The sequence below is a fragment of the Balaenoptera ricei genome, chromosome 1 (assembly GCF_028023285.1).
Source record: "Balaenoptera ricei isolate mBalRic1 chromosome 1, mBalRic1.hap2, whole genome shotgun sequence".
Classification (NCBI taxonomy): Eukaryota; Metazoa; Chordata; class Mammalia; order Artiodactyla; family Balaenopteridae; genus Balaenoptera; species Balaenoptera ricei.
The window spans coordinates 109,638,762-109,665,144 of record NC_082639.1 but is presented as its reverse complement, the minus strand read 5'-3'; the positions used below and the strand labels follow the sequence as shown (position 1 = coordinate 109,665,144).

Below are 26,383 nucleotides of genomic sequence, written 5' to 3'. Positions count from 1 at the left end.
GCCGGCCGGGTCACGTGGGCCGGCGGGCGGTGGAGTGCGGTGCGGGGCGGGGGTGGGGCTGCGAGGGGCATCGGGAGGCCATTTTGGGGACGTAGTGGTTGGCCGCCCTTGACCGGCCCCCGCCCGGCCCCTGGACCAGGAGCCTCCAGCCAGAGCATCTTCTCTCCTCAGCTGCTGAAGAGTCCCCCGCCTGCCGGGTTCTCGACGGGAATCTCTGTCCAGACTCCTTTCTGCCCTTCACCTACCTCCGCATAAGCCAGAATACTCTTCCGTCGCATTCTGCGGAAAATATCTTCCCGGTCCCCCGACGTCAGCACCTCCTCCACTTCAGCTCCGTCTCCCTTTTCCCCAACCTGAGCTGGATCCCAATCTTGGATTCTCCTCCCCTGTCTCCTGGCCTCCACAAATCATTCAGCCTGGCACCTTTTTCTCGGTAGTATGTATCACTTTCCAAATCCTATAATTTAATCTAAAATTCATAGTCGTCGTTTGTCTCTCGCCCTACGCTAAGTTCTACCAGGGCAGAGATCTCTTGTTTTTTTCTCTGGTTTATCCCAAACGCCTGCAAAGGGATCGGCATATGTTAGGCGCTTAATAAATATTTGTTGAGTGAATGAATAGGAAGGGGCGGGGTGAGTTTACAGGGAACGGGAATGACTCTTATTCTAAACAGAAGGAGGTCTCAACCCCAGATTGTAAATCTATTTTAGGGTTTAGCCTTTCAAGAAGTGGGGAAATTGATCCCAGTGCCCTGAAGAGTAAAGTCAGGGGTGCTCAGCAAACTGCAGGCACTCCGCTAATCTACTAGGTGTAAACAGCGGTAAAGCTGACTTCCTAGATTTTAATCGTTAAGGTATGTAAAAAAGAGATTGACTTAGTTTACGTTGTTGGGTTCTGATATTCTCATTTATTCAACAAATATTTATTGTGTACCTATTTGGGGTTGAAGAGGACTCTTACATGCTGCTGACAGTCTAGTGCTTTCTCGGGAGCTCATTTCCTTCCCCTCCCCCCAAACTTCGAAGGCTAGATGTAGGTCCTGGAGATTAAAGTCCACCTCCCAGTTCATAGGCTGGGACGCAAAGTCTCTGCATTCCAAAGGAAGCTTTATGTAGGGATCTGAGCCATCAAACCGGCCCATGCCCCAGGGAGGAACAGCGGGCGGTAGAGTGCAGTTCCTTGGGGTGGGGGGGGGGTGGTGGAGGGGGGGTGTGGAGGATCGGAAATGTCTCTCCAGGACTATGTTATCTCCAGACCACTGGGGTGGTTTTTTAAGAGATTTTTTTTTTTTCTGAAATGTGAGATTGTTTAATTGACCCAAATATTGGAAAAGTGGAAACTCCTAACTCTCCTAAGTTAACACCTCAATAATTAGGACATTTCGTGTATTTGTAGTAAATACAAAGTTAGAGTGGCAAAGGAGACACCCCACCCCAGCACTATGAACACAGATTACAAGAAAAAACCAGGAGGCTTCTGAGTCACAGTCATCATCATCTGTTCCTCAGGGAAGTACTCAGTCTGAGAGAGACACTATCATCAGGCACAGATGGCAAAGATGACACTAATGCCTTTTCCAGAGTTTGTGGTCCGTCTCCTTAAGAAATGTTACAATTTGGCAAAATTGACCAGTTTATAAATAGAGCAAAGGTAGAAAATTAGAGCGAACTATAGTATCCAGAAAGAAGAAATGAATTACATTGATACGTACTCAAGAGAGTAATTTTACTTTTGTGAAATGGTATAGGAGAGAATGTTCTAAGTATATTGGAGACGGCTTCATGAAAGAAGTGAATTTGGAGCCAAATTCTTATCCTGCAATTCTTTCCTCAGTTCTTTCCTGAGTTCTCCAAGACTATCACCACTACCACTAAAAACTCTACTGAAATCATCTCAGAGATCACCTATTATTCTGTGGCCAATTCCTAAATGGAGCAGCAGGAAGCTACACAGGAAGAGTAATTAAAGATAAACAAATAACTGAAAGGGGGTGATGCCACTGGCTGAGATTGAAAGGACAGGAGACAGAAGAGATTTGGGGATAACCTGGAAGAGGAAGAATAAAATAAATTAACTTTGGAACTTGCCATCTTGGAGAAGTAGGTGGGACACACACATACACACACAAGTCTAGCAAACAACTGGAACTGAAGCATAGAAGAGAAGCTAGGGCTAGAGACAGATCTAAGAATCATCCCCACAGAAGTGAAAGTTTCTAAAGAGGACCAAAGAACAAACCTTGAGAAATATGGGACAGAGGGAGAAAAACAAAAACCAGTGATGGAGTAGTCAGAGAGGTAGATGAAAAAGTCCATAGAAGGGACGTGTTCAAGTAGGAGAAGAGACTGGAATTTGGCATTTAGAAGTTACGGTTGATCTTCCAGATGTCAGTTTCAGCAGAGTGGCAGACCCTTAGGTCAAACCGCAGTAACAGAAGTATATCAAGAAAAGAGGAGAAAAGGTACCTTGACTTAAAGAAAAACGGGGTGAAAGGGGAAGTTTTATGTTGGTTTTGTTTTGTTTTCAGGGAAGAGAGACTTGGTTGTATTTTGAGAATAAGCAAGAAGAGTGAGCAAGATTCAAGAAATAGAGAGAGAGAGAGAGCACTCAAAGCCTGGACATAGAAGAAAAGGTAAATTTTGTGTTCTAGAACTTAAATTGGAAGACCAGGTATGAAGGAGTGGGGAGTTGAGGAAGTTGAGTCAGGTAACTTTAGTTTACCAGATAGATGGACCTGCCAAAAAGAAGAGTGATTCTGAGGGCCGGAGACTGTGTTAAAAAGTTTTGAAGCTGTTGGAATTACCTATGAGCCTAAAAAAGGATATGAAAAGTGCCAAATGAATGGCACAAATGAAATAGTACTGAAAAGTCTTCCTTCCAACTAGAATGAGGTGGTATCTAATGTGGACCTTGAAAAAACAGGTAGGTGAAGGGGAGAGGTGGGGGGAAGGCCCTTGGGGCAGGAAAGCACAATGTTTATTTTGGAACTGGAAGGAGATCCCACAGGCTGAGCACAGGGACAGGCGAGTATTGAGAAATAGACTGGAAAGGTAGATTCTGGGATGAATTTTACAAGGCCTTGAATATCAGGATAAGGAATGTGGGCTTTATTGGTAGGTCATAGAGAGCTACTGAAGGTTTTTGAACAAGAAAGTAGCAGTACTTCAGAAGGTTCATCTAGGTTGGGATGATAAATGCCATGGCAAGGCTTGACTGAGGTGGCAAGCCCTGCACTAGAGTGGTGACCAAGGAGGGGAAAAGAAAGGGACCTGTCACCCTGACGTCCTTTGAGTACATTACTCACCATTTCTTTACAAGTTCCATTACAAATACTCTGCTCTTCAACAGCAGTCACAACCTGTAATTATGCTAATGCTTGGGGCTTTTCCCGGTTGAGTAAAATCTCTATTATGGGTGTTGTTAGGGAAGATAATAAGAAATGGTCACATTATATACTCGCTTGATATACTCCTCCAATCTTTGGATTCAGGATCTCCAAGTCCCCAAATGCTCTTTCATTTTTTCTGACCCACGTCCTCCACTCTTTCCACAAGAGACTTTAGGAGTGAACATCACTGAGGCAGAGTACTGAGTCAGGAGTCAAGAGACCTATATTCTAATTTTACTTCTGAGAAAGCTGTAATCCTAGCCAAGTTTCCTAAAATCTCTGGAACTCAGTTTCTTCTGAGAAGTTAAGGAGATGATGGGAATTCCCTGGCAGTCTAGTGGTTAGGACTCTGCACTTTCACTGCCCAGGGCCTGTGTTCGATCCCTGGTCAGGGAACTAAGATCCCACAAGCCGCACGATGTGGCCAAAACTAAAAATTAAAAAAAAAAAAAAAAGATGATTGCAGATTCCGTAATTATATTGTTTCCTTTGGCTTCTTTGGGGGCGGAAGTCATGTTCTGTCTTCCAGCTTCTCTTTTTATTATCAGTTAGAAACATGAGTAAGTGTAACCATATCTGACACAAGATAACTGTTTGGGACAAAGAATTCCAAGCAACATTTTCAGCCTAATCAGAGTCACTCCCTGACAAGGGAAAGACTCCTCTCCCAGCTCCTCAGGTGACCCCATACCCTTCGATAGGTCCCAGCTGCCCCACCTCTAATGCTCTGAGCAACTAAATTCCATCATGTTCAGTCTCCAGCATACATTCAAAATATGAGTATTAATTAAAGGAAAAAAGAGCAAGAAGGCTACATACTTCCAATTCCAATGGTAATTAAAAGGAACAGATTCCTTCTGCATAATTTTTTTTTCCGAGTTGGTAAATTGCCATTCTGAGGAGACAGCCAGCTTTCCTCCACACAGCCAAACGAGAGCTGATTGTACCTCACACCCCACTTTCCTTTCCTCATTGGTGAAGGAGGCAGAAGCTAGGCAGCTTAAACCTATTCACACATTCTCTCACAGTCCATTGTGGCAAAGAATTCCAGCAGAGTCCCACTCTGATTTACTTAGGTTCTTTATCTGACTGTTTCTCAAAGTTCATGTCTCAAATACAGAGGCAAGATGATATATGGACACAGCACTGGACTCGAAGACAAAATACCTGATATGGCAGCCACAGAGATATGTAGCTCAGCTCTCCCTTTAAGAAAGACTCTGGGGCTTCCCTGGTGGCGCAGTGGTTGAGAATCTGCCTGCCAATGCAGGGGACACAGGTTCAAGCCCTGGTCTGGGAAGATCCCACATGCTGCGGAGCAACTAGGCCCGTGAGCCACAACTACTGAGCCTGTGCGTCTGGAGCCTGTGCTCCTCAACAAGAGAGGCCGCGATAGTGAGAGGCCCGCGCACCACGATGAAGAGTGGCTCCCACTTGCCACAACTAGAGAAAGCCCTCGCACAGAAACGAAGACCCAACACAGCCAAAAATAAATAAATTAATTTAAAAAAAAAAAGACACTGCCATTCAACTGCCAGAGTGCTGTTAGCTGTTAGCCTCCAGCTACATCACCTTTGGGATTTGTTACAGTGTTAGAGCTGAGGCCCCACTCTCACTGAGCAGCTATCAGCCTATGACTAGGCACCATGTGGACATTAGGGCTTGGCCATTTCTGCCCACTCTTGGACTCCTCTAGAGGACCCTTTTTGCTCTGGAACTTTTCACTGGGTCAACTGCAACTTGGGAGGATCTGTCTGCATCATGACTTGAGATTCTCCTTGCCCAATTTTGTATCACTATCCAAACGCTTTACTTACCCATTCCTGCTTCCTTTCCCTTGATCTTTCATAGGCATTACTACCCAATAAATCTCTTACACTCCTAATTTTGTCTCAGCATCTGCTTGCCAGACCACCTGAACTGACTCAGTTGGTTCCAGGAGTGGTCTGAGAAGGCTGGCAGTAAGATGGGGTTTGGGAACTGCCTGGCAATAAGAACCGCCTGCCTGGCAATAAGAACCCCTCCTGGATAGTATGTGGGTACAGATAGTCACTGGGACAAGATGGTGGCGCATTTGCTAAAACTTTCACTGATGGTGAAGTGGGAAAATATTCCTATGGTGCAACAATTCGGACATATGTGGTAGGTGGAGGGATAGCAGCAAATACAAGGACAATGGAATTGGCTGACTGTTATTAAGTTGCATTGAGTCCTGCCAAGAGATAATGAAAAGCTGAGAGCAGTTACCAAACACTGAAAATTGACTGTGAAGGCCAGAGAGCCTCTTTGATGGGTTACAAAGAGGCCCTTATCTATAACAATGGGAGAGGGGGGAAAAAAAAGCTGAAGACCAAACTCAAGACTTGAGAGTTCCAGGAGGCAGATCTGTAATCAAGGTCAGGATCCTGGTTAGGAAAACCCAGGACCCTGACACATGGAATGGAGGTATCTAGGTGGTGCCCCCAAAGATTTTGGCTCCCTACACTCTTCTGAGCACCTCAGAGCCTTAAAAGGGGGCCCACCCTTTCCTGTTAGGAGCTAGCACTCCCTCCATGTGGGAAGACACTGCAGAGGGCTCTCCCCCTCAGAATTTGCCTCCATCTCCTCTCCTGACTGCCAGGATCTTAATTAGGGTTAAGTCACAGCATAGTCCAGTAAGAACATGCTGGTCTTGATAAGGGAAGAAAAGGACATACCCCAAAGTAGCTGCAAGAACTGACCAATATGAACTGGTAAGAGTTGGGGAGTATCTATGGGATTGGGTTTTTCTGTTTTTTTTGGTTTTTTTGGCCTCTTTGGGTCTTCCTTGCTGCTCTCGGGCTTTCTCTATTTGCGGCGAGCGGGGGCTACTCTTTATTGCAGTGCGCGGGCTTCTCATTGCAGTGGCTTCTCTTGTTGCGGAGCACGGGCTCTAGGCGCGGGCTTCAGTAGTTGTGACATGTTGGCTCAGTAGTTGTGGCTCGTGGGCTCTAGAGCGCAGGCTCAGTAATTATGGCGCACGGGCTTAGTTGCTCCGCAGCATGTGGGATCTTCCCGGGCCAGGGCTCGAACCCGTGTCCCCTGCATTTGTGGGCGGATTCTTAACCACTGCACCACCAGGGAAGCCCCTGGGATTGGATTTTTGGTGATGCTTAATCAAGGGGCTGAAATACAAGACTGGATAAGGAAGAGTTTATTGACTGGGACCCCCTCCCCTGGAATAGAATTTAACTTCCTTGTAAGGACCTGCCTGTGTGGCTCCTAGAAACCTGGAGGATGTGATAACTTTTGCTGAGTGAAGTTCAATTGCCTGAATTGCCACAGCAATTGTGAGGAAGAAAGGATTAAATGGCTCAGTGAAGTGGCCATGCTAGAGTCAATTATAAGAGGCCAGAAACCCTACCAAAGGATGTTCCCTGGGAGGTCTAGAACAACCCCATTTACCAGTGCCATCAGGAATGTGCTGGTAAGAGGAGTACCAGCATTACTAAGAAGTTCAGTGTTGGCTTTCTTCTGCAAGCCAGAGCTAACAAGAGGAGATGCTGTCACAGTTTGGCTCTTCTATAGCAACAGCGATAGAGGCCAAGTGGCAGCATTTAACTGCCAGAGGCCTGGGGGTTATTAATGATCCTAATGACTGGCAAGGTCAGAGTGACAGCCCAGGAGCTTGACACAAAGAGTTGTGAAGATGAGTAATAGAACATGGCATCCCTAGGGGCAAAATAGATGGGCAGGCAAAACAAGAGTATTGCTGAATATATCAAAGGAAAGCAAAAATAGATGAGCAGAAACCTCAGGATGGAGGTCCCAGTAAAAAATCATGGTCCCTTGTCTAGTTCCCCAGCCTCAGTCAGTTTCCAGACCGAGAATTCATTGATAAAAGAGGTGGCCATGTCTCCAAGACCGGCAACACCACAGTAAGTGTATACTGTAGTGATTCCCCAGTCTTTCCAAAAAGGGACTTAGGACTATTTCCTCAAGTAACTGTAGATATAGGAGAGAACACCCAGGCATTCTGAGGACTGTTGGACACAGAATCTAAGTTGACATTGACACCTGGAGACCCAAAGTGTCATTCTCACCCCTCTGTTGGAGTGGGAGCCTGTGAGAGTCGGGTGATAAGTAGAGTCCTAGCCAAAGTCCAGCTTCCAGTGGATCCACCCTACCTAGTCAGAAGCAATCTGCACTGTGTGGACATCCTGCACAACATCCCTCTGGTCTGTTACATTGATGACATCATGCTGATCAGTCAGGATGAGCAAGAGGAGCTAGCACCCTAAAAGCCTAGGTAAGACACACACACTCCAGAGTGTGGAAGATAATCCCTACAGAAATTCTTACATCAGTTGGTCTTACATCAGTAAAGTCTTTCTTACATCAGTAAAGTTCTTAAGAGTCCAGTGTTTAAGAGACATGCCAGGACATCCCTTCCAAAGTAAAAGACAAACTACTTCATCTTCCATCCCTTACCACAAAGAAAGGATCACAGACCTGGGAGCCCTCTTCAGCTTGTGAAGGCAATACTTTCCACGCTAGGAATACTGCTCTGGCCCACATACTAGGTGACAAAAAAAAAGTGCCAGCTCTGAGTGGGTCCTGGAGCAGGAAAGGAGTAGCCCCACAGTCTTAGCTCGTGCTGTTACAACAAAATGCCACATATCAGGTAGCTAATAAACAACAAACATTTATTTCTCATGGTTCTGGAGGCTGGGAAGTACAGCATCTTGGTATTTGGTAAGGACTTCCTGGTTCTTAGATGTCTGTCTTTTCACTGTGTCCTCACATGGCAGAAGCAGGGAGGGGTCTCTCTTGGACCTCTTTAATAAGGACACTAATACCATTCATGAGGGCTCTCTCTGAGGACCTAATCACCTCCCAAAGGCTCCACCTCCTAACACCATCATATTGGGCATTAGGATTTCAACATACGAATTTTGGAGGGACACAAGCATTCAGACAATAGCACCCACTTACCATCATTCTCAGTGACCCACTGGGGACTTTGTGCTTCCTGTTCCTGCAACTCTGGGCTCTGCAGGGTTTGAAGTTCTAATCCCCAAAGGGATATATTCTTTCCACAAGGGTAACATTGAGTTTCATGCAGTGGCTGCCACCTGGGCACTTTGCACTCCTTGTATACAGAGAGCAGCAGGCAAGAAAAGAAATTACCATGTTGTCAGGGGTCATTGGCTCTGATCAGGGAAGAGGTAGACTTCCTTCACTTACCCAGTTGGGGCAGGGAGGAATGTGTGCGGTGACCCACCTGGGCACCTCTTGGTACTCCCTTGCCTAGTTGTGACCATGAATGGACAAGTGTAGCAACCCTGACCTGAGAAGGTACCTCAGACCCCTCAGGAATTAGTGTTTGGGCTGCACCACTGGGTAAGCCACTGAGACCAGTAGAGGTGAAGGCTGAGGGCAAAGGGGATTTAGAATGGAGGAAGGAAACAATGAGCACCAGTTGCAGCCCTGAGACCAACTGCAGCAATGGAGCTGTACATTATTCCACTAACCTCCCTCAACTGAGTTTCTCCTGAGAAGAGGTCCAGGGAACACTTACCCAATATGTATGGAGAAGTGAATCCACGTGACACAAGGTGTGGACTGTAGCAGCTGTGGAGGTGCCCCACTTGGATCCCCTTCAGGAAAGTATTTCTGTTCACCTACCAGAATGCAGTGATCTCACAGCTTCCAGTTGCAACACCTTCAGGATTCACTATTATATTCCAGTTGAGACCATACTCTTCCCAGACAGCCCCCAGCCAATGACTGAGCCTGATGTGGGTACCAGGACTGGCCATTTCTGCTCCATGAGACTCCTCTAACTGGCGATCTTTATCCCAGATCTCCGTGTTGGGCTGGCTGAGACTGTCAGAGCTGCATCATGACTTGGGGCTCTCCACACCCAATCCTGCTTCCTCTCTCTTTATCTTTTATAGGTGTTACCCCCAATAAACTTCTTATATTGTTAACTTTGTCTCAGCAGCTGTTTCCCAAAAGACCCAAACCAACACACCCAGGCAGTAAAATAATATTAACCAGAAAAATGAAAACTACGTATATATGTAACACATACTATAATTACAAAGATTTTTTACATTTACATAGATGAGACCTGGAAGAAGACATAGAAAAATAAAACTAGTTGATCTATTAGAGTAAAAGGATTGTGAATGAAACTTTTTTTTACCTGTCCTTTACTGTTAACATTGTTTATACATTACACAAAAATAAGGAGAAAATAAGGATATTGGTTCTGAATCTACTTTCTGCCTCTATGGGAAACTGACAACTGAGTTTTAATTTCCTTGTCTGTAATATAAGGATAATAATTGTGAAAATAAAATGAGATTAGGATTATGATCTCATTTTGCTATTGTACAACACTATGAAGTTGCAAAGTATTGTTTTTATTGTAGGCTGGGGTCTCAGATATAAGGAGGTTGGTCAATCAATAAATGTTTGTTGAGCATCTACTATGCATCAGGTACCATTTGTCTTCGTTTTCTATGGCTGCTGTAACAAATTAGCACAAATTTAGTGGCTTAAAACAACACAAATTTATCCCCTTACAGTTCTGGAGATCAGAAATCCTAAAATCAAGTTGTCACAGGGCTGCGCTCCTTCTAGAGGCTAGGAGAGACTCTATTCCCCTGTCTTTTCCAGCTTCTAGAAGCTGTCTACATTCCTTGGCTCATGGCCCCTTCCTCCATCTTCAAAGCCAGCAGCACAGCATTTTCCAATCTCTCTCCCACTTTCTCACTGCTGTTGCTGTTGTCATATCTCCTTCTCTGACACTGATCCTCCTTCCCTCTTATAAAGACCCTCGTGATTACATTGGGCCCACCTGGATAATCCAGGCTACTCTCCCCACTTTGAAGTCCCCATCCTTAACTTAATCAAATCTGTAAAGTCCCTTTTATGACATGAGGTAATATATTCAGGAGTTCCTAGAATTAGGAAGTGGCCATTTTGGGGAAGCCATTATTCTACATTATTGTGGTAACACAGAGATGAACACAGGATGTGAGATCCCTGCTCCCATGGAGATTCTCTTCCAGTGTAGGAGAGACAGAAAATAAACAGGTAAATTAATTGATAAAATGCTAATAAGTGCTATGAAGTCAATTTTATTTATTTATTTTGTTTATTTATTTTTGGCTGTGTTGGGTCTTCGTTGCTGTGTGCGGGCTTTCTCTAGTTGCCGTGAGCAGGGGCTTCTCTTGTTGTAGAGCACAGGCTCTAGGTGCACGGGCTTCAGTAGTTGCAGCACACGGGCCCTAGAGTACGTGGGCTTCAGTAGTTATGGTGTGCAGGCTGAGTAGTTGTGGCGCAGGCTCTAGAGCACCCCGTGTCCCCTGCATTGGCAGGCAGATTCTTAACCACTGCACCACCAGGGAAGTCCCCTGAAGTCAATTTTAAAAGGGCATCATGACGGTGACAAGGTTTGGAGAGTGGTCTGACCAAGAGAACTCCCTCTGAGGAACTGGCTTTGGAGCTAAAGCCTGAAGGATTAGAAGGCAATTACTAACACACTTGGCTCTGTTCCCCTTGGAGTCCTTTGGATATTTTTGGTGAATTTGGGGCCTGTTAGTTCAGGAAGTGTGTTGACTTTTACCATCCTCACTTATGAATGAGCTTTATTAAGCAGACCAGTTCCAACTCACAAAGTAAATATGGATTTGTGACTCCCCACCCCGGGGATTTTATTCTCTAGGCTTTCTGAATTTCAAGTCAAGATCAAGAACCAACCCTGTCTCTTTAGGATTAAGAACAGCACCCAGCACTGTTTCATGCATATTGTCCGGCATAAAAGCCCTAAGGCTGCAATGTGATGGCAGAGCCCAAAGTGGGAGTAATTTCAGTCCTTACCCAATTAAATTTAATTCCTTTGGAAATGATTTTCAAAACCTCTTTAGAAAAGTTTAAAGTAAACTGGCCTCAGCTAGGATTTGGTTCACCACTGAGTCCTGGGGGCAGGGAAACCAGGTCCCAGATCCACCTATTTGGTAAGTTGTACTGGTGTCTCTCAAGTTCTGTAGTGTATCAGGAGGACGAAGAAATGGGACCCTTGGCACCAGCAGAATGGCAGAGCAACTGGCTTCCCTAGGAAAAAGCCATCTTTCTCTCCAGGCTGTGAAAGGGAGGGTTTTCTATAGATTGAAGTTTACAAGGAGAGCATGGCCTCAAGGAGAGCTAAATAAAGAATTATAAAAAGTTTATAAAAGGAACACAACATTCTCACCCCAGCTAACCAAAGACTTTTTCCTCTTCAGTTTTCACCCGAGGAGAGGGAGTAGCTAGTTTATCCTGGGATGTGGCTGGAAATCTTACAATGACCCTCTTTGTATCTTGTCTCCCTGGGTTGACCTTTGTTTTCCCCCCAAATAATTACTTTATTTCAAAATGACTTTTTCTTTGATTGTAAAGATAAATTAGATAAATTTATACATGCAATTAAAAAAATATAAATATATATGAAAATATAAAAAATATGTGTGTATATATGTGTGTGTATGTATATATATATATTCCAAACTCTGTGATCAAAAAATATTTACATTTAAGATTGTTTTCCTTTTTCTAAACAGCTTGATGGAGGTATAATCGACATACAGTGAACTGCACACACGTAAATATATAATTTGATAGTTTTGACACATATATATATATATATATATATATATATATATATATATATATATATATATATATATATATACATCTGTGAAATCCTCACCAAAATCAAGAGGGTGAGCATACCCATCCACCAGAAACTGGGGGGAATGGGATGGGGTGGGGGTAGCTATGTTCTCTCTGGGTTTTAACCTCTTGTTATCAGCTCACAAATTTGTGCTCTGAGTAATAAGACATGAATCATTCATAAAAAAATGTTTTCTATAAAAGTGGGCAGACAGAAAAACAACTTCCCACCCACTTGGCAGATGATCCGTAGTTCATTAACCTAAATCATGTCACTGCACTGTCAGCTCCATTTCTTCATTGTGTATGGGACTCGGCTGGAATGCAAGGGCTGGGAAAAGTGCCCAGCTGGTGTCCCAGGCCAGCTCTTGGCTGCCCTGCATGGGAGCAGGAGGGGATTTTTGCCCTCAGTTCCCTGCCAGACCTGCCTTCCTGCAGTCCACCTTCACTAGGTACCTTATTATTCAGCCTAGGGCTTCAGGCCTGAGTTCCTTCCTCCCCCTCTGGCTCCTCAGTTTTCCCTACGATCTCAGAGGAAGAGATATTTATTTATCCTTCATTCTAAAACCAGCCTCTCCTCTTAGTGTCTAGACTTAATAATTCCTGTTCCTCTCCACTATTCAGCAGTATTTATTGAATACCTACCAGGTACCAGACACTGTTCTAGGCTCCTGGAATATAACAGAAGTCAAAACAGACAGAAATCCCTGCCTTCATGAGCTTCATCCTAAGTGAAGCAGGGAAACTAAAAGCTAGAATCTTACTTCCACCAATCTCCCTTTCCTCTTTATCATCTTCAATAATTCCCTCCCTGAGTTACTTTCCTTATGCCCTGAAAATGTATAAGAGAAACTTATCCTCATCCTTTTGCAACTTGAAGCTGCTCTCCTATTTCTTTCCTTTCTATTTACTAAGTCTGAGTCAAGCAGTTTATTATACGAGGGTTCCAAGTCCTCTGGTCCCTCCCCTGCACGTGAGCTGAGAAACTGAAGACCTTTTTTCAGTCCTCCCTTTACTGAGTGGCTCTTCTTCCTCTGCTTCCTGGTTTTCCACACTCTCTTCTCCTTGGGTTCCTTCACCACTGCTCTGTCCATGGTCTTCCATAGTTCCAGCCCCTCCCCTGCCTCCTTCATGGGAACTTCTTCCCCTGTCTCCTAACTGTGGACAAGGTTCTTTCCTCTGCCCCCTGCTCTTCTCCCTCACTCTCATGCTTTCTGCTGCCACCTCCAAAAGCAGACATCTCTCCAAGCTCCATTTTAAACACTGACCTCTCATTAGTGTACGAAATCTGTATGTCTAAATTTTTCCGGGCCTTCTGCACTTGCGCAACTCACCTGTACTTAGGACACATACAAACCAGGTGCACTAAGTTCCCCAGTACCCCAGCTCTCCTTCCCAACTTCCTTGCCTCTACTAATCGTAGCCCTTATTCTCTCCAATATCAGGGGCACCTCCTTTCTTAGAATTGTACCAGAGACTAGCTACTAAGAAAACCAGCCAGCTACTCTGATTGAGGGGATAAACAAACAAATAATTCTATAACTAAGCAAATAAGGCAAATTTATGGGACTATGTGGGGGTTAATCCCTACCTTTGGCAAAGAAGGTAGAAAACAGCCTTTGATTTCAAAGGAAGACTTAACCATTGCTAGGTTAAGTCAGAGGTTAAGTCAGAGGGCAAAGAAGGAACGCGCAGGGCACTGGAGTGAATGTAGGGGAAGTGGAGGGTGCCTGAGAGACTCAGAAAAGGGGAATTGGAAGCAGGAGGAGAGTGGGGATAGGGATCTAGAGTCCGCTATTTGCTGATTCTGTATCCTGGGCATGGCTAGTTCAGATAGGCTTTTGCTCCCATTAGTGAATTGATGTGGAATGACAATGACAAAAAGCAGGAAACTCAATTGTCACAGTCAAGAGGAGGCTAAGAAGACATTACTAATAAATATTATATGGTATGCTGGAATAGAAAAAGGTTATGAGACTAAAAACTAAGGAAATCTGAAGAAAGTATGGACTTTAGTTAATAATAATGTGTCAATATTGGCTCGTTAATTGTGATAAATATACCATGTTAATGTAATATTTTAATATATAGTAGGGAAAACAAGGTGTAGGGTAGCTGAGAACACTCTCTGCTTACTATCTTTGCAACTATTCTGTGAATCTAAAATTATTCCTAAATCATTTATTAAAAAATAAAAGCAGTAAACTCTAATGAATTGTTGATTTTGAAACTTTGGCTCCCTAAGCTCACAGGGAAGACCTATCGCTGGGAGGATTCCTGCTGGAGGAGCCTGTACGGACACTATTATTATTCCCCAAACCTAGAAACACTGGTGTTATCTTTGATGTCTTCCTCTCCCAGGCCCTTTATATCTAAGCTATCATGAAGTGATATTGATTTAATTTTTTTTTTTTTTTTGCCACACTGCGCAGCTTGCAGGATCTTAGTTCCCATTCCAGGGATTGAACCCAGGCCCCTGCAGTGAAAGCGCCAAGTCCTAACCACTGCACCGCCAGGGAATTCCCTGATTGAAATTTAAAATATCTCTCTTCTAGAAGTTTCAGTGTATAACATGAAAAGCTTTGTTCCTGTACTGGAAATAAACAATGCTGCAAATAAAATCAAAAGACTCATAAGTCAGGGATAATATTTATAATTCATATAATAAGCAAAGGGTTAATTTCTTTCATTTATATAAAGAAGTACTAAAGACAACCTAATAGGAAAATGAACAAAGGATAGCAACAGGAAATTCAAAAACAGAGAAAAAATGATTAATAAATAAACATACAGAAAAAATGTTCAACTTCACACATGATTAAATACATGCAAATTAAAACAACTACAAAATACCTTTTTTGCTGATCAGACTGGCAAATTTTTTTTAAGTTTGGAAACTTATGGAGTCGGCAAGCTGTATTTGAGAATAGGCATTCTCAAACTTTCTTGGTATGAGTGAAAATCAGTACAAACTTTTTAGAGAGCAACAAGGCAATAATGATCACTATTATACTAGCAGCAATATTATTATACTAGCAGCAATATATACAAGGCAATAATGATCATATTATACTAGCAGCAATTCTACTGCTAGTATAGTGTATGAATATAATTTGAAGATATGCCAAAGCGTTTGTGTATGTATAACAAAGATGGTCTTTTCAGTATAATTTCTAAAAATTCATAAACAAAGTAATGTCCAGCAATAGGAGACTTGAAAAATAAATCATGATACACCTATACTATGGATGTTAAAAGGAGGAAAGTAGACTTCTATATGTCAATATGAAAATATCTCCAAAGATATAATACTGAGTTTTTAAAAAAGGAAAATATAAGAAAGAAAAAAGGAAGAGTATTTATAATATGATCTCATTTATGAAATTAAATATGCATACACAAACATATATACAGGACCAGATACATAACTTGTAGCCTAGTGCAAAATGAAAATGACGTGCGGTCCCTTGTTCAAAAGTTAAGAATTTTGAGCGGTGGGGGGGAAGGTATGGCATTAACAGATACATACTACTATATATAAAATAGATAAGCAACAAGCAACAAGGGTTTACTGTATAGCACAGGGAACTATATTTGATATCTTGTAATAATCTATAATGGAAAATAATCTGAAAAAAATATATATATATAACCAAATCACTTCACTGTACATCTGAAACTAACACAATATTGTAAATCAACTATACTTCAATTTTAAAAAAAGTTAGGAATTTCAGGACAGTAACAACAGCAGAGCATTAAACCAAGCCTGGGGCCCTTCTGAATGTAGTCTCTGTGTGACTGGACAGGTCACATGACCAAGAAGCTGGTCCTCTCTCTATGTATGGTTCATCCTCATGATTTACAGTTTCTATACTTGTCAATTTTGCCTACTTGCTAAAATTTATCTGTAACCCCCCAATCAATAATCATAAGGCTTTCATGGTCATTCACAGATGTGTTCAGAGCAGCAAAAAATTTGAGTCATGGGATAGTGACGTTACCAACTCAGGTCCAACAGGGCAACGCTCTACCTCCTTGTTTCAGCTCTCATCCTGTAAATAAGTGTCCTATTCATGGTCTGTTTAGTGACATGTTTTTTGCTTTTGTGTGTATGCTTTTTGTTGGTGATTTTGCTGTTTACAATGGCCCCCAACTGCAGTGCTGAAGTGCTTCCCAGGTGCAAGAAGACTGGGATGGGATGTGCCCTACAGAGAAAAATGGTGTTAGATAAGCTTCCTTCAGGCATGATTTAGAGTGCTGTTTGTCATGAGTTCAATGTTAATGAATCAACAATAGATATTTAAAAAGGTGTCTTTAAACAGAAACACACACAAGGTTATGAATTTATCAGTTGAAAATGCTCTGATCAGAGGCTTGCAAGCACCTACCCTGTCTACTGTCTGGCATGCCTTCTCACTCCCCACCTCATCTGTAGCCCTGACCATGCCAGTTTCTGCCTCCATATTTTTGCCTGGATCCGGGCCACACCTCTGCGTCTTCCCAAATCCTGTCCATTATTTGGTTTCACTATTTTAGTGAAACCCTTCTTAATTTCTTTTCTCCTATGACTTTTCCCATTTCTGAATTTTTGTGGAGTTAAACCACAAAAGGAGTGTTTCATTTATAGGTTATCTATAAGTCTCTTAAGCATTTACTATATGCCAGACACTATTCTAATTACTTTACAAATATTACTTCATTTAGTCTTCATGATGATCTTATAAAGTAGGTGGTATTATCACCCTTGTTTTAAGTGTGGAAACCAGAGCTCAGAGAAGTAAGTTGCTCAAGGTCACACAGTAAGTAGCAGAGGCAGAATTCACACCCAGACAGTCAGATTCTAGAGTCTTGCTCTTAACCATATACAATTCTGTCTGCTGATTGCACAAATGGATAAATTATATGATGAGTTCATTGAGGGAGGGGACTATATCTTCCATTTCCTCTCTTGAGAGCCCCATATCATGCTTAAGAAAGTCTTATCAACTGCCTAGAGTTTTCTGGGCCTCATTTTTATGGGAGGCTGACACTCCTAGCTCTGGGGATGGACTTGGTACTGGGAAGTCAGGCTAAGCATGGTTCCCTTGAACTTGGTAGCCGCCTTCCTCCTCCTTGAATACCCCATCTTTCTCCCATGGGTGTGCTGAGCTAAGCCCTTTGCTGACTTGAGCCCTCCCGGTGGGACTTCCTATTCACTGCTTGCCAAGAGCAGTGGGTCATGTGGCCACAAGAGGGCGAGATGGATGTCGGCTCCATGGGTAAGACTCAGGGTTACAGGAGAGTAAAAGGCAGGATTTCATTTATCCATCTGGTATCCCGCCCCTTCACCCTGTAGTCTGCCCACATTGGGTCCTTCCAAAATGCATGGGGAAATGCACAGTTTGGGTTTTTGTTTTGTTTTTGTTTGTTTTTGTTTTTCTGGCCTCACCGTGCAACTTGCGGGATCTTAATTCTCCGACCAGGGATCGAACCCCGGTAGTGAAAGCGTGGAGTCCTAACCACTGAACTACCAGGGAATTCCCAGAAATGCACAGTTTTAAGATTCATGCGGGCCCCGGTCTGAATCTTGGCTCTACCACTTACTGTGTCACCTTAAACAAGTTACCGAAGCTTTCCGAACTACAGTCAGGCCTCTGAATGCGATTATGTTATTGCTAATATGGTAATGGCTAAGAGTGGGCACTGGGACTTCCCTGGTGGCGCCTCCCAATGCAGGGGACACGGGTTCGAGCCCTGGTCCGGGAAGATCCCACATGCCGCGGAGCAACTAAGCCCGTGTGCCACAACTACTGAGCCTGCACTCTACAGCCCGCGAGCCACAACTACAGAAGACCGCGTGCCTACAGCCCGTGCTCTGCAACAAGAGAAGCCACCGCAATGAGAAGCCCGTGCACCACAACGAAGAGTAGCCCCCCGCTCGCCACAACTGGAGAAAGCCCGCGCGCAGCAACAAAGACCCAACGCAGCCAAAAATACATAAATAAATAAATTTATACAAAATAGGCAAGACAGGCCAGGTAGGGTGGCTCCATCCTATTAGGGACTCAGGCTGCTTCTACATTTCTATTCTGCTCTCCTTAGCTCACGGCTTCCATCCTCAAGGTTGCCTCCTGGTAGCAAGATTTGCAGCTGTAGATACTACATCCATATTCTAAGCAGCAGAAATGAGGCTGAGGCAAAGGTAGAAAGGGAGACCTCTCAGCGAAGTCAGCCACCTTTAAAGGTCTTTTCCAAGAAATTCCATCACATCTCATGGCTCCTCCTAGCGACAACGGTCTAAGAGATGTCGTTTCTCAGCTAGGCCCATTGCCACTTTCAATAACATAAGGGCTCTGTTAGTAAGGAAGGATGAAATATTGGGTACTGAGTAGGCAACTAGCAGTCTCCTCTCTCTAGGCATTGAGATGTCACATCCAGTCCAAGACACCAACATTTCAGAGTCCTCTCATTTGACAGTCTTTCTGAGATCTAACTTTCGTTTCTTCTGTTTTTGTGTCAACTTCTTGTCCTATCTTCCTCAAACCCTTTATTCTTAGACAGGGGGCAGACAAGAAAGAGCTTAAATGGTCCAAAGGTTCATCCTTGAATTGTCCAAAGGTCGAAAACCATTCATTCATTCACCTGACAAATCTTCACTGAGTACCAACTCTTTATCAGAAACCACAGGAGGCACTTGAGATACATAAATGAGAACACATGTTCTTGGGCCTCATTTAGCTTATAGTCTAAGGTGGGGAGAAATACATTTTTTAGAGCGATAACTATTCTTTACCAAACAATTATGAGTTTCCTGAAGGAAGGGGTGCATCACCAAGCTGAAGGGAATCAAGGAAGGTTTCACAGATGAAGTAACATTAAACTGAGAGCTGAAGGACAGGTGGGAGTGGGCCCAGGGAGGCTGCACGTCCAAAGCAAGGAGGCATGTTAGTGCATGGAGTGTGCCAGGAATAGAGGAAGTCTGTAAGGCTGGGCACAGAATGCCCAGAGCACAGTGCCAGGAGATGAGGCCTAAGAGGTAGGAAGGGACTGGAATGTGAATGCCCTCATGGGATTTTTATGACAAAAGTTAACTCAGGCTTGTGAGTGACAGGGAAACTACTAAAGCATAACACAGTGAGACTCACATGTTAGATGGGGCTGAGGTGGGTAAAGACAGATGTAGGGGCCTCTGATAGGAGGCTATTTTGATAGTTTAAGAAATAACGAACTAAGTAAGGCATGGCAGGGAGAATGGAAAGAAAAGTTCGAGTGTGAGAGAAATGAGCATAGCAAATAAAGACAACATTTTTCCTTCTGACCTTAGCAGCCAAATCCTTCTGAATTGTAACTAATGCCAATAGCCGTCAGTGGTCTCCAGCCTGGACGAAAGTAGGATGGATACATTCCCCATAGCTCACCCTCATCCTGGGGGCTCAGTCCTCTGTCTCCGTTTCAAACTTCAAGTTGTGTTTCCAGGTGTGTGAGCTACGTGTGCCAGAGTCTTCTAGTGCTCACCAACATCTGCCTTCTCCCCATTTCCCTTTGCATACAGCTAGACCACGTTCCCAACCTCCACTACGGTTAGACATGACCATGAGACTAAGTTCTGGCAGAAGGTACATGGAGGGAAGGAATGTACACTAGTGCTTCTCATAACACATGTGGCAAAAAAGACAAGATTTTTTTTTTTCTTTCTAATCCATTGTGGACCAGAACTTTTGATAAAATATACTAGCAATAAGTTAATGGAAAAATGAAATTAAAAAATGAAGATATAAATTAAGCCCCAATTTTTTATTAAATTCAGCAGACATAAAATTACTCTATCAAAATTGCTATAAAATTTTCTAAAGGCTTACTCTCCATTTCCGTACTTATCTTGTCAGGCATCAGTAACAAACTGTTTGCAAACTGACACCCATCAGTGGAGCCCATTTAGGGGGATGAACCCTCCTTCAAGGCCCATAAAACCTCCCATGTGTCTCCTCCGTGCTTTCTGCAGGCCGTCATTAACCTGGGTTCCTAAACGGCTGCATGGAGGAGGGCGGCTCTGCCACCCTAGAAGCAAGAAATAAACGACTGTATGTGAGCCATTTTCCTTATTTGGATCTGTTATAGCACTTATCCTAACAAATACAACATGCTTCTACTATTTCTTTCACGAGAGTAATTCTGTTCAGAAAGAAATTCTCAGTAAATCTTTGTAGTGGGAGGTTAAGAACAAGCTGTTAGGATAGAATGTGGTACAGCCTCTGGAAGCGCATGGAACAGTGGTCAAAGTTAGGAAAAATGTTTCAGGTTGTGGAGGTCCCTTAATACTAAAGTATTTATTTATTTATTTATTTATTTATTTATTTATTTATTTATTTATTTATGGCTGTGTTGGGTCTTCGTTTCTGTGCGAGGGCTTTCTCCAGTTGCGGCAAGCAGGGGCCACTCTTCATCGCGGTGCGCGGCCCTCTCACTATCGCGGCCTCTCCTGTTGCGGGGCACAGGCTCCAGACGCGCAGGCTCAGCAGTTGTCCAGGGCTCGAACCCGTGTTCCCTGCATTGGCAGGCAGATTCTCAACCACTGCGCCACCAGGGAAGCCCAATACTAAAGTATTTCTGTAGTTGGTCCTCATGCTGCAGGATCTCATTTCAGGATAAAATTCCATTTGGGAAAAAGCTGAAGGGTTTCTCTTAGATTAACATATTAAAATGGTGTAGTAGAAAGATGTACATGGAGCTGCCTTGTATTTTGTAGTATCTATCTATTCAACAAATGCTTGCTGATTCTGACTCTGAATACCCAAGCATTCCCGGGGGGCAGGGCCTCCCTCAGGCCAGGCCTGGGATGAGGGGGGGTCTTTTCTATAACAGAAACATCTTTTCTAGGCTAAGATACTCCCTCACTTGTTTTGTGTTGGTGTTGATTATGCCTTGACAGCAGGAAGTCCTTCTTGAATTATAACTTCCTTTCTTCCTTCTGCAGTTGCAGGATCTCTCCTTGTTCTCAGTGGAGGTAGAAAGAGTGTTGGCAACTGGCAGAGTTGTCTATGTCAGAGACATAAACAGAAAGATGAGTACACAGACGGTCGTAAATCCACTTTCTCAGAAGTACAAGGGAAGAGCCCATATGCCTGGGTTGGCTGTTCCTTCAAACAAGAGAACTGATCCTCCAAAGAAAGTGTGCAGTTAAGGAAACTGCCAGCTTTCAGCACCCTGAAGGTTTATTTAATTAGGTAATTCATTTATTTATTTACTTCCACTGACACTGAATAATTAACTTGCCTCACTGCCCTACTGCCAAGAGGCAGCAGCGATCCACCCAGGAGAGGCACAGCTACGGGCAGGTACCTGGGTCCTTCTGACTTGTTTCACATCACTAGAGGAGGCTGCTGTGTAAACAGCCGCACCATTTTCTCCTCTACCAAACATGAAAGGGGATTGTTTTCCTCCCAAAAGAAGATAATACGTATTTTTCTATAGAAGCTCTCTATAAGAAGAGTTAACTGAAGACCATGCTGAAGTAAAAAGCATTTTAATTTAATCCTGATACAAGGCCAAGCTTTTCTGACTTTTAAAATGAAGAGCTTGAGCCACAGAAGTACATAAGTACGGCACAGATTTTGTTTGTTTGTTTGTTTTTGTCAGCTGCTCTGTGCAGCTTATGGAATGGGATCTCAGTTCCGACACCAGGGATTGAACCCCGGGCCATGACAGTGAAAGCCCAGAATCCTAACCACTAGACCACCAGGGAACTCCCTACAGCACAAAATTTCAAACCTATTTAAATTCTATACTGTAATAAACTAAAGCATGAAGGAGAGACAAGAAAGAAGAAAGGGGAAAGCAAGAAAGAAAAAAAAAAATTCAGATGATAAGAGACTGATAAGTGATAAGAGGAAGGAGAGGGTGAGAGGCAGATGGTTTTTCCAGAGCCAGAGAGGGAAGAGGCAGGCAGAAACAAGAGAGTGAAGGGAGACGTGGGGAGAAGTAAACTTAGTGAGCAGAAGTCTTGTGCCAGGTGCTTTATGTCCATCATTTCACATTTGCTCAATTCATCATCTAGTTAAGGTTTGAATCAGGGGAGTGATATGATCAGATGGGCGTTTTTAAAAGATCACTCTAGCTGCAGAGAGGGCCATGGGTGGATGCAGGTAGACAGTTTTGGATACTGTTGTGGAAGTCAAGGACAGAGATGATGCTGGCTTGGATTAGAGTGGTGGCAGGAAGAATGCAGAGGAGCAGAGAGAAGTATGGGATTTTTAGGCGGAAGAACTGAAGGAACTAAGCCCTTTTTATATGTTCTTGTTGTACCTTATACTTCTCTCGTCATTGCCTTTATTACATCTTATTGAAATTACCTTTTTACTCATCTGTATTTCCCTCTAGACCTGCGCTGCCCAATATGGTAATCACTAGTGGCATTTGAGCAGCTGAAATGTGTCTAGTGCAATGTGAGATGTGCTCTCAGCGTAAAATATACACTGAACTAGAACAACAATTCAAAATAAAGAATGTAAAATACTGTATTAATAATTCCTATATTAATTACATATTAAAATTATAGTTTAGCTATATTTGGTGGAAATCAAATATCTTATTAAAATTAATTTCATTGGTTTCTCTTAAATGTTTTAATATGGCTACTAGAAAATTTTAAATTACATACGTGGCTCACATTATATTCCTACTGAACAACACTATTAGACAATATAAGAACTGAGGTGTCTCCAAGGCCTAGCACTTAATAAATATGCGTTGAATGAATAAATGTATTTGGCCAAGGCACATTCAAATTTTGACTGCAGGTATGTATTAATGCTGACGGCTCTCAGCTTCAGTGTTGGTTGATATTGTTGACACTGTTGGCTAAAAAAGAATGTAATTTTCTAAACCAGTTAGACCCAACATTGCCTAGAATTTGGCTAAAAATTTTAGAATACTTCTGCAATTCATCTACTTGTCTTGGATATCTGTCTCCTTAAAAACGTAGTTCACTTTCAGCTCAGTCAGTCGCTCGGGAAACCAAGAGGCGCAGACATGGCTCCATAATTGAGGACCATCTTCAAGCGTGCATTCTAAAAGCAATGACTAAAGCATGAAACATAATACCTACATATCACAATCTGTGAAGCTCTTCTGAAGCTGTGACTTCATTTTCACCCAATAGTTCAGCACCTTGCCAAATCTGTGCTTCTGTTGAGCTCAGGTGCTTGAGCCAAAGGAAATAAGCACAGTGTCCAGCTGACCCCGTGGTCACAGCTAGTTCAAGTGGAACTCTTACATGTCTTTGAACACATCAGCACTACTCTTGTTTTATTCTCCTGCAGCTTTACATGCACTGTGCTCAGCTGTCACGTCACATCAATCAGAAAGAACAATTTTATGAGCCAGTAGGGGTCTGGCATGTTGTATCTCTCAGAACCCTTTTAATTAATTCACTGAAGTCTTTAATCTAAGGAAACAGCTTGGTAAATCTCTTCAACAAGTTTCCACCGCTTAGCAGTCTGACAGCATTAAAATAAACTAGATCTCCATGTTCTGCTTTAACCTTTTCCAAACATGCTTACCACTGGATATGGCTAAGGGCAGAAACACAAAAGAAAATTCAGTCTTAATTCCTCCATCGAATCATGTGACTTGCAGAGCTCCCAGCCCACACTCTCCTAATGAATGATGTAATGGAAGCTGGGGCCCACTAATCACTTTTGACATGAATAACTTGAATAACATGTAGAAACCTTTTTTTCCCCCTGATTTGTGTCAAGTAAGCTTAGCTTTTCCATATTTAAGCAAACTTCTCAAGCTCCATACTGACAAGAGGTTAGGGCCTACTAGTTAAGTAAGTACACTTTTTTTCCCCTGAAAATTTTAAGTGATCCACATTCCAAGGTCAAGAGAGCCTGCATCTGGTAAAAGGGCTGTAGGATAGACACCTCCACACTAAGCTTCATTGGTGAAATGAAGTCATTGTGCTAGAGGGTCCCCATCCTGGTATTTTCCCTATGCGCATAGTAAGGAACATGCCATGTTCATTCATTCAACCAATATTTATTGAGTGTTTGCCACGAGCAAAGCACTTTGGAGGATATCAAGGTAAGTAATACTAATGGCTATCATTTAATAGTCCCTATTAAATCCTAGATCCTTTAAAATACACAACACTGCAAGGAGATCAACTCCATTTCACTGCAGAATAAAATAGGGTCTCTACATATGAGGAGTTTACATTTCACAAAGATTTCTAGTATATAGCATGGTACAGACTATATGTATAGATAAATGCTGTTTCAGATGATATTGACAGGTATGTCAGATTGTTTAATCTGTAATACCCAACAGTATTCTGAGCTAAGCACTCCTCGAATGTTTGTTGACAGTACCAACCGGGAAAGAGAGAGACATTCTACCCACACTAAGAAGAGCATGGCAAAAGACACTTAAAATGCATGTAGCAATAAAGCAAAATTTCCTAAATCTGAATAAGGAGAAACTAGGTAAATTACCTACCCATCAAGAGTTTTCAAAAATAATCCGAATTAAACCTGGGCTGGGTTAGGTATAATCTTACCCACTTTTAGACGGGACATCTATTAGAATGAAGTAAAACAAAACCTCAAAGTCATAACCCATGGAAATTGTTCATTACTTACCAGGGTGATGGTTTGGAGAGTCGGCCTCCATTGGCAAAATTACTATCACATCAAAATCTTATTCTGTGTATCTGGTGAGGGCAGAGGACAGAGACTTGGAGACCGATCTTGGGACCTTTCAAAATGTACTTTACATCTAAATTAATTTGAGAGAGAAGGGAAGTAAGAAAAACTCTTTTTTTATATCGCATTTTAATTTTTCCTCCAGGTCACCTCTTCTTCTGCACTCTTAATATGGCTCCCTTCACGCAGTCTGAGGCCAAGAGAGCATCATGACAAAAAGAAATGATCAATAAAAAAGACGGTTCTTGACAACCCAAGCCGACTCTAGGGTTCGGGAGACTAAGGCCCCATCCTCAACTCCCCGGCAGCCAGCGCCCCCTCCCGGGAGGCGGGTGCGCAGCAAAGGAGCGCAGGCCGCCTCTGTCCTTCGCTGGACTTCAGCGCTTTCTTCCCACCCCCGCGCCAGGGTTCCTCCTGCCCCGTCCCGCCCCCGCCGCTGGCGCCTCCGCGTCCGCGTGCCGCCCAGCCCCGGGCGTTCGCCGCTCCAGCTGCACCGGCCGGCGCTGCCCACCCACCCACACGTCAAACGCCCTCTTTTCCCCTGAAAAGTTTCTAGACTATAGGGACTATTTTCTTCTAATGTAACCTTCCACCAAACTGGAGGGAAAAGTTGGAGGCAGGAGAAGGGCTGGGGAGCTGGGGGAGGTCCTGGATTTTAAAAAAGAGGTCACTCTTCCTTGAAAATGAATAATTGCGCCTTCAAGCCAGAGCTTGGTTTGTTGGGTTAATTGTAAAAGGTGCACGATGATGCTAAATATTTAAGATGGAGTTGTTGTTTTTTAGTTAATATATAGTAAAATAGATTGCACTAGACAAATGGTTCTTGTCTTCGGACCTTGCAGTTCTTTCTATTGATTCTCATCTGTCCCCTTCCTCCCCGCCCGCTCCCAAATCCTTATGTTCAGCTATAGACAAAACAAGGTCCCCTGGGAATGACTTCTTAAATCCAAGAGACAAAAGTCAAACCTAGAAACTGCTCTTCTGGGAAGTTGGCTGAATTCTGTCCATATTCTGGATGGGTAAATTCACCTGCAGAAATATTTAATGATTAGGAAAACCCAATAGGCCTGTATTTTTCAGATTATGAGTGGCAAAATCAGTTTGGCAAGGAGTATTAGGGAGGGAGGAAGGGAGGAAGAAAGAAAGGGAAGAAGGGACAAGGGAAGAAAGGAAGGAAAAGAAAGGAAGGAGCCAGCATAAAAGAATAGAAAAATATTACATAACTAAGGATCAATATTCTTTCATGAGAGCTTCCCTGGTGGCACAGTGGTTAAGACTCTGCCTGCCAATGCAGGGGACACGGGTTTGAGCCCTGGTCCAGGAAGATCCCACATGCGGTGGAGCCCACGTGCCTAGAGCCCGTGAGCCACAACTACTGAGCCTGTGCTCTAGAGCCCACAAACCACAACTACTGAGCCTGCGTGCTACAACTACTGAAGCCCGCGCACCTAGAGCCCATGCTTCACAACAAGAGAAGCCACCACAGTGAGAAGCCCGCGCACTTCAAGGAAGAGTAGGCCCCGCTCGCCACAACTAGAGAAAGCCCGCCTGCAGCAATGAAGACCCAACGCAGCCAAAAGTAAAATAAATAAATTTATAAAAAATATATATATATTCTTTCGTGAAA

The 26,383-nt window shown here is 43.3% G+C and overlaps 1 long non-coding RNA gene across 2 annotated transcripts; it reads left to right on the top strand.

Moving 5' to 3' along the window:
* Positions 1-72: 72 nt before the first annotated feature.
* LOC132370700 (uncharacterized) lies at positions 73-26,383 on the top strand. 2 transcript variants are annotated; one of them, XR_009504668.1, is made up of 4 exons: positions 73-436; positions 2,528-2,632; positions 21,027-21,276; positions 24,902-26,383. It is a non-coding gene; the product is annotated as an uncharacterized LOC132370700 (long non-coding RNA). The 2 variants fall into 2 exon arrangements; XR_009504667.1 differs by lacking the exon at positions 21,027-21,276.